Source organism: Neovison vison, chromosome 1, assembly GCF_020171115.1.
Source record: "Neovison vison isolate M4711 chromosome 1, ASM_NN_V1, whole genome shotgun sequence".
Taxonomy (NCBI): Eukaryota; Metazoa; Chordata; class Mammalia; order Carnivora; family Mustelidae; genus Neogale; species Neogale vison.
Window position 1 is genome coordinate 98,970,468 of NC_058091.1, and position 9,316 is coordinate 98,979,783.

At 44.7% G+C, this 9,316-nt stretch overlaps 1 protein-coding gene across 1 annotated transcript in view; it reads right to left on the minus strand.

Annotated features, from left to right (window-relative positions):
• The window catches only part of CILK1 (ciliogenesis associated kinase 1), a 60,773-nt gene extending 53,627 nt beyond the window's left edge, over positions 1–7,146 (minus strand). Inside the window, exon 1 of the mRNA XM_044252912.1 lies at positions 6,927–7,146. The gene's annotated coding sequence lies outside the window, so the exon portion shown is untranslated. The remainder of the gene's footprint in view (positions 1–6,926) is intronic.
• Between the last annotated feature and the right edge of the window lie 2,170 nt (positions 7,147–9,316).

The following is a 9,316-nucleotide window of genomic DNA, read 5'->3' on the forward strand; positions in this document are numbered from 1 at the left end:
AGCGCATCGTACTCTGGGTCCAATAGTGTCATAACTTTGCAAGAGTTAAGTTAAGAATGTTAATTTACTTTAAAAAGGGTACTAAAAATAGTACATCTGTGTTTATATTTTCCTCTCTGGGGCCTAATCTTTCTGCCCATATTCATTTCAGCAAAAACATCTTCCAAGTACTCTGCCTCTTAGGTTAGCGCTTTTTTTTGCCTTGGGGACAGCCGCTCGAAGCTAGGAAAGCCAAAGGAACCTTCTTTATGCGGAATTTGCTTTGCTTTTACGAAAGACGATTTTGGCTATCACATCAACTGGAGTTGAGGAGAGAAGAAAATTAGCTAGCTGGTATGCCTCTGCTATTCCCCAGAAACTGCTCCCGCCTCTCCCTCCCCCTCCTCCTTCAACCCCACTTCTGAGCAAAGAACTCCTTGTGCACCAGGGCCCTCAGTAGCACAACTTCCCACTGCTTCTCCTACAGGCCCAAAGGGTGCTCCAGCCTTGAACCAAAAAAAGTCTTTGGTCACTTGGAGATTATTTCTAAACGAGGGCACATCACTATAGGTGGCTCGTGGGGGCTGTAAGGAGCTGAAGTTAGCGGGAGAGGCTGAAGAGCAAAAGGAAGAATAACACTCCGACTTATGTGAAACTATGGATGAGCTTGGGGACAGCCCCCCTCCCAGGCTTAACAATGAAGGCTGTCATAGGTGACAATAGTCCAGCATGGTGGCCTGCCTGAGAACCACCTCATGTTTGAAGGGGGGGAGGGCAGGCTGAGGTGAAGATGGAGGAAGTGAAGGAGAACATACGGTGTAGCTCAAGGGCTGTGCAAATCTTGTAACTCAGGGGCTGATCTCACTCAACAGAAGGTGCTTCACTATCACACACAACGAACAAATCAATAAAACATATCAAAGAGGTAAAGACTTCATATAAAAATAAAACAGGGCAGGGGTCAGCGAGCATTTTCCATGAAAGGTTAGTAAATATTTTTGGCTTTGAGGGCTATGTCTCTGTCACAACTACTCAACCCTTGCCAGTGTAGCCCCAAAGCACTCACTCACACACGGTATGTAAATGAATGGGTTGTGTTCCATACAGTCGGTGTAAAAAAAACAGGCAGCAGACAGAATATGCCTATAAAACACAATTTGTCTACCCCCAAACGGAGGAAATCTGCACATAAACATTTTAGCCCTCTCCACATAAGCCTTGTGTACCATGGGGTTCTAGGGGTTCTGGCGTTACACAAACTGGGTTTCTCCTGAGAATATAAATATCTTGAAGGCAGAATTTTTCTTCCGTTCCTCACTCCAGTCCCAGCATCAAGACAGGGGCCTGGCATGTAGTTGGCACAAAGAGCTGCTCACAATAAGCATTTGTTGAATGAATGAATGAATGAATGAGCACATTATGGGTCTTTAGAGGGTAATTTTTCACTATTGGTGACTTTCCTGTACCACCGACCCCATTCCCACTGCATACTCCATCCTCTCGTGCCTCCCTTCTCTGCAAGACTGGACGACTATATGGGGCCAGAACACACAAATTACGAATCCTTCTACGAATTCTTACACAAATGCATGAAAACATCTGTTTTTCAATTGCTAAGATAACACGCAGGAATATGTACCTTTTTTCTCAGTTTTGTCTGAGTTAAATCACTCTTAAATAAATTTACTATCAGAGCAAAGGCAGTGTCCAAGAGGCCAAAACCATTAATTATTATCTTCTGGGAAGTACAAGTTCATGCAAATAGTAACTTTCATGACATTGTCAAGTATGTAGTTGGACATTACACCATAATACTTTACCTTGGGCTCTGGGACATTATCTTCCACAGTAACGACGAGGGCAGCCACTCGTTATCAGCACTTTAGCACAGGTCATATTACACCTACAGAAAGGTAAAATATGACTCACCTTGATCTCTCCTCACAAGCCCTTGGCCATTGCTGTACATTTATCAAATGGCTACTAAGAGCTCTGGGTGATGTGGTAAAAGTACCAAAGGAAACGCAAGGCACTACTGTGGCCCTCCCATTCAAAAAAATTGAGTTAAGACAACAAACTTAAGGGGCGCCTGGGTGGCTCAGTGGGTTAAGCCGCTGCCTTCGGCTCAGGTCATGATCTCAGGGTCCTGGGATCGAGTCCCGCATCCGGCTCTCTGCTCAGCAGGGAGCCTGCTTCCCTCTCTCTCTCTCTCTCTCTCTGCCTGCCTCTCTGTCTACCTGTGATCTCTGTCTGTCAAATAAACAAATAAAATCTTTAAAAAAAAAAAGACAACAAACTTAAAATTCTGGAAAAATTTAAGGTAAGAGAATATATAACCCAATGTCAATCAGTATAGATTAAATGCTAACTAAGTTCAACAGGACCTAAATTCAACACAGATATAGCATACAGTGGAGGAAACTTTAGACTGCAAAATTAGATTCTTTTTTTCTTATAAGGGACTTTAATGATGATCCAATTCCTTCACTTTACAGATGAGACCTAGAGACCTAATTAATGTGAATGGAATATTGGGATGCCTCAGTTGGTTAAGCAACTGCCTTCGGCTCAGGTCATGATCCTGGAGTCCCGGGAGGGAGTCCGCACATTGGGCTCCCTGCTCAGCAAGGAGTCTGCTTCTCCCTCTGACCCTCCCCACCCTACACTCTCATTCTCTCTCTAATAAATAAATAAAATCTTAAAAAAAATCAGTAGAATCTTTGTTATCCTCAGAGTAGCACATCTTTTAATGTGTGAATGTAAGAAGTGTTCTAATAGTCTTTTTAAGTGTATAACTGTATTGTTAATCCTGAACCACATACTAAAAAAAAGGGGCAGATGATGTGCTTTCTTCAAACTCGGAGACGACTTCACAAGTCCACACATACGGGGCTTCATTTCACCTGCACAGGTGAGCCAGACCACAAGCACTCTTTCTATGAAGGTTTCGACTTTCAAAGCACAGTGAGTCAGGCACTGACTCATTGTGCCAGGACACTTGAGTTTCCTTGCAAGGCAATCAGGAATGGAAGCTTTCCACTGGGCTTGAGTAGCTCCTTAGGATCAGTTGCATAGTAGTATTTTCCTAACATCACACTGCACCTCACTAGGAGCAGAGAGGGTGAGTTTGGATGCCCACATCAACTTTCCTTACCATCTTGAGAAGACCTGTGCTTACTCTCTTCTTTCTCTGGCTGCAAGTAGAGACATCTCCAATTTCTTCCTGCTGTTAACAATCAGCACTGTAATGCAACTTGCCCACAGAATGACTCGCTTTACCAAATTGCTTTTATGAGGTAATTTTCCAGAACACATGTGTATGGATAACAACATCAGAGCTGTTTCGGGGTAAGCAAAGTCACAACCTAGGATAAGGTGGCATGTAACCCGCAAACAACGTGTGTGTGTGTGTGTGTGTGTGTGTATCAGCCCATGTACTCCTCTACACGTTCTCCTAGCCACACGTGCTGAGGTCCGCAGAGAGGAGATTTCTCGTCCTCCACTCATCCGCCCCTCTCAGGACACTGTGGCTGGTAAAGATAGCCAAGGAGAGAATTTACGGTTAAGTGAGACTCTCCTCACAGGCTGACAGATCAACATACACAGAAAGGTCACAGCACCCAGAATTCTACCAAGAAAGCACCAGGCAAGGAGTTCTGCCATTAATAAAGATGCTCACACACACCCCACAAGCAGAAAAATAGAAGGCCTAGGTACAACTCCAACTCAGCAAGATCCCAAAAAATGAAACGGAGGCGCTTTCTGCAAGAGAAGCAGTGAGAAGAAAACACACACACACCACACACACACAACTTAGAAGGCAGTAGTGTTCCTGGCAAGGTTCATATGGAAAAACAGCAACAGATCCCAGAAGCAGAGCTGCAGCCAGGAAGAACCTCAGCTCAAGCCATGTTAAGTAAGGTCAGAATAATGCTCATTGCATGCCTGTCTGTCCTCTGGGTCTCGGGGCTGAGCCGTGACTTGTAGTTTACTACAAGTCAGTCAACTAATACCTACCAAATAGGTCCTAAATGTTCAGGCCCTTTCGAGTCACTGAATCACTGGGGGATGTAGGGCAGGACCAACCCTGTAGAGATACTACAGACCATCTTCATAACACCCCCTGCTAGGGGAGGCATGGCCCCTCTTTTCAAGTCTAGGAAATCCTACCAGGCCGCAGGAATAATCAGTGCCCTCGGGCCCTGACCTCAATTCTGCCTGACTCCAAAGCCCAAGACATCACACTACCGTGTATAAACTATGGCTTCTGCCCTGAAGAGGCTTAAAATAACCTAAACCAATTAGAGATCAATGCAGCCAATATAATAAAGGATTAACAAACAAGCATTCTCCCTCTCCTACTCCCCCTGCTTATATTCCCTCTCTCAGTCTTTCTCTCCATCCAATTAAAATCTTAAAAAAAAAAAAGACTTTAAAGAAAGAGGGTATCTGGGTGGCTCAGTTGTTAAGCGTCTGCTTTTGGCTCAGGGCATGATCTCAGGGTCCTGGGATAGAACCCCACATCGGGCTCCCTGTTCAGCGGGAAGGCTGCTTCTTCCTCTCCTGCTGCCCTGCTTGTGTTCCCTCTCTTGCTCTCTCTCTCTGTCAAATAAATGAACAAAATCTAAAGGAAAAAAAAAAAAGACTTTAAAGAAAGAGAAGAGGGGGGTCCCTGGCAGGGTCAGTCGGGAGAGTGTGGGAGTCTTGATCTCAGGGTCATGAGTTTGAGCCTCACGATGGGTGTAGAGATAACTTAAAAAAAAAGCTTAAAAAAATAAAGAAAGAGAAGATAAATGAATAGTTAGAGAACACGTTAGGGAAGGAGGTTGGGGGATCCTTCTCAAAGGTGGGTAAGATTCGCCCAGGAGAATGGGGAGGAAGGGGGGTTTCTAGGGGTGCAATCTGGGCAGTGACACTGCAGTGGGAAGGAGCCTGGCCCCCTTAGCAGGACAGCCAGACCAAGCCTCATAGAGCACGGGGACAGGGATGTATGCTGAGCTGAAAATAGGATTTGGATAGAAGGGGTGAGGCCTGATTATGAAAGCTTTGAAAAATCAGGCAAATTATTTTAGACCTGAGATAGCACATGGAGAGGAACCAGGTTGAAAGGCAAGGAGAGAGTCGAGGAAGTGATAGTTTAGAAAAATTAGATGGACAAATGCCGAAGAGAAGAGAATGGGGAACGACTCATTCATTCATTCACTCATTCATTCAGCAAACAGGTTCTGAGGACTTATTAAGAGCCAGGCTTGGTTCACCAGCTAAGAGGCTGTTCCAGTCCTCCAGAGAGGAAGGGTGAGGTTCTGGATTAGAATATGGAGGGAGGGATTGGCATAAATCACATTTCAAAGGTCTTGGTGACTCACGGATACAAAGGATGAAGGAAATGAAGGAAAAGATGGTTAAAGATAATTCCAAAGGTTCAAGATTGACATGATTTTCCACCTTTATTGGGAACCTCAAAAAGCACTGAGAATAAAACAATGAAAGTATAAAAAGTGCTTCGTTGGTGCTGCATGGTCAACAAAACCCCCAAAGACCCATTCTTTACCCTGGGAGCCCGTTTACAGGTAGTCTGTAGGTAAGAAACTTCAGTGAGAAAAACCACTTCTGTGTGAGTAAATGCTGAGTTCCCTTGGCAAGGAGCACAGACCTCTGCCTACCCAGACAGGTTCCATCAATCCTCCAAGACATCCCCCTATCATCTAAAACAAAACCGATCTCACTAAGAGACAGGGCTGCCCACTCGTGCCCAGCCAACAGCTTTGGCTTTGGAGAAGGGGCAAGGCAAAGTGGACAGGGGGTAAACAGAAAGTAGGCAAGGTCCCTAGGGGGCTGGACCTTAGGAAATGGGGCAATAGTACAGGACATGATTTTAAACAGAGGATCCCAGCACTGCTCTCATTTCTACACCCACTTCCTAGTGTTTTACAATTACTGGTCCTCAGATAGATAGGAAGGCCTTAAAGAGTCTTTACCAAATTGTAGCTCTTTGTCCAGAAACGATTTCAAATGTGCATATCTATGCATACATTAACTCCTAGTACAGCTAGCATGTCTGAGACACAAATTCTTCTTAATAATTTATATGTTGACTACACAAATTTCAAGCTCATTTTAATTTTACATTCAGCAACAGTACAATTCACTATTGGGGCATATCCTCAAAGCCTACTCATTGGAAAATGCAAGAAATGAGAAGTGTAGCTATCAAACTTCTATTGCTACGAAGAGTGCTCCGGGCCAAAATAAAAACACAAGTCTCAATACCTTGGAGAAATCTAGACTTGCATGCAAAATTCAAGGCAGTATCTTCTCAGCATAGCCCAGCTTTAGTAAAAGCAGATCTTTACTTAATTCTAAGCAGAAATGAATACTTTCTTCCGCAGAACGATGCCTTAAACTACTTTTATATTTAAAAGTAAAAGCCCTCAATGTCAGTGTCCAAGTCAGACTTGAAAAGACACATTACAAAAGAAACGGCTGCTCTGGGAAAAAATCCTTCAACACCCCTCTTCTAACATCTACTCAGGTTAGTAAGAAGAAATCAGAGCAGAAAGAAACCCAGTGAAAAATGGTTGCACATAAATGTGAGAGGATTCCTGCTAAGACCCCATGTGGGACAGCCACAGGCCTAGTCAGGAAAATTCTAAGAACAAGTCCTCCACATTCTACTAAGGGGGCTTCAACCCCGGCACGGGTCTTTCCTCTCCCTAACACCGAAAGGAAACACCCATCAAAATCTTCCAGACTCCGAGCAACCCGGAGTTTCCAAGCCAAGAGGGAGAGAGCCACATGACCGCGAGACAAACTACAGCCCAGGAGCCTCTCCCTCTCCTTCCAGCCCCTCGTGGGGGCCCCGGGTAGGGGTTCTTGGGCAGCTCCTGTCCTTCACCCCCTGTGACAGATCTCCCGGCAGAAGCCCCTAAACCCCTGGCCCCACTTACTGGCGCCGCGAACCCAGGCGGGGGCCCGCCCCTGCGGTGAGCGGAGCTCCTCGGCGACTGGGGCGCAGCGGCCCGCAGAGGAACTGGGGATGGGGGCGATCCCTGCTAGGACGGGCCGAGCGGTCCGTGAAGGGATGCCCGGGAGGTCCGGCGAGTCGCACCGGCCGCGCGGCGCATGGTGGAGCAGCAGGAACCCGGCCGCTCTCCAGCCTCCGGCAGAAAAACAAACAAAAGGCAGGGAGGCTTCTAGCGGGGACGACCGGCCGCTTTCCCTGGGAAAAGTTACCCTGCAGCTCCCCTCGCTGGCCCTGCGCGTCCCTGCACCGCGTCCAGGCCGCCCGGGGGCGCCGAACCGCGGCGCTGCGCTCCCCGCCGGGGCCGACCGAGCCCAGGGATCCCTGCGGCCCCCTGACCGCCCGTGCGCCCCCCAGCTCCACACGCACGCCTTTTTGCAGGTCGGCTGCCTCAGGTACCCAGATTTAGAAATGGAGGCTGTGGGCGCAGGTTCTGAGTACATTTCATTACAGGTAATCATGGTGGAAACCCTTTCCCGGCTTTCGGAAAAACGTAACCGGGGACGCAAGACATTGTGAATGCAATCACTGCCCCTGAAACGTACACTCCAACACGGTTAAGATGGCAGATTGGGTTAGTTTTCCCGCAAGAAAAATATTTTAAACTAAACATGCAACGGATTGCCCCGTTCGCGTTCATGTGAGCTGGAAGAGTTCTATAGTTAGCAACTTGAATTTGAAAAACTGGATTGTTAATCCAGGTGGGAAACTCATTAGATATGATGTACGCAACAATTGTCCTCTGTGTGTAACTAGTTATATGTAACCGAACGATTGTGTGCTAAACACACTTGTGTCCTAAATTATACTGTAGACATTACCTTAAATCACCACACAAGGACTGGTTCTGGAAGTGCCTTGAGACAAGAAACTGCTTCAAGACTCCCGATTTAAATTCATGTAATTGCCCCACGTCTTTATATTTTTCAGAACTAGTTTAATGCCCATAGCGGAGGGGGCAACTTTAGTTGGAGGCATTACAATCATCTGAGGACTTGTGGAAACAGACTGATGGGCCTTATTCCCAGAATTCTGGTGGTCATGCTTCTGGTCCAGGGAACCCTACTGCCATAAGCAACACAATTTTAATCAATAAAGCAATAGCCCATTTACACACTGCGGATCTTTGTCTGAGTTTAGATTCTCCAGCTCATCACCATATCGATTTTCTCTGGTTTTATTTTTGAATTCTAAGAACTCAGCATTGTTTTTTCCTAATAGAATCTATAACAAAGACCTTAATCCCTCTTTCTTCTTGCTCCTATTGAAGAAACCCACAAGACACAAGATTTCCCGTCCCAGAAGGGAAAGGATCATCTGGCCACTTGGGAAATGTATAACGTTTATCTATCTTTGTGTTTACCTATATAACACCCAAACCATATGGTAAATGAAAACTGAAAGTCTTTGTCAATGAAAAGACAGGGAGACAAGAGGGGTGAGCTAATAAATTATATTCTGCTCCCATGAAAGGTGATTTTTAAAGTATCTAAAATTACCAGTTGTCCAAGCAAGTCTACTCAGCAAATATAGGGACTCTCTTGTTCTACCTTTAACAAGGGTCCACTGAGCTAGTATGTGATTTAGGTCAGGAAAATTATAATCCTGTAAACATAATATGATAGGATAATACAAACCTGAAGTATAGTGGATACAGGGGATATTGGTCTAAAATAGAATATTAGTAACTGAAATAGAAGAGCATTTTATTTATTTAAATTTTAATTTATTTGACAGAGAGAGAGAGACAGAGCAGCAGAGGAAGAGGGAGAAGTATGCTGCCCGCTGAGTAGGGAGCATGATTAGGGATGGATCCTAGGACCCTGACACCATGACCTGAGCTGAAGGTAGCCGCTTAACTGACTAAGCCAACCAGGTGCCTCATATAACATTTTAATAAAATAGATGTTTAATTTATCATTATGAATACTACTTATTATTTTAAGATTTATTATTAATTAGAATAGAAATCATCTGTATTAATTAACCAAGATATCTTAAATTAGCATTCAACATGTTTAATGAAATGGAGTAGTTCTGAAAACATTTCAGTACCTCATTGTTTATTTGCAAAACTAATTTTTTTGTGTTCATGAGTCACATATCCCTTTCTTCTATTATAAATCCTTACATCTGACCTTCCCACCCATTTAAATTGCAAAATCTAATTTTAAAGAGGTCATTGGGAGGAAATCATCCTTAAAAGACTAAAGTTTCCTTTAAAAATTAAAACTGTTAAGTTTCTTGGCCTTCGTTAAACATGAAGTTCCTTTTTCTAGGTAGCTGATTTAGGGAGCAATAAAAACACCTATCTGA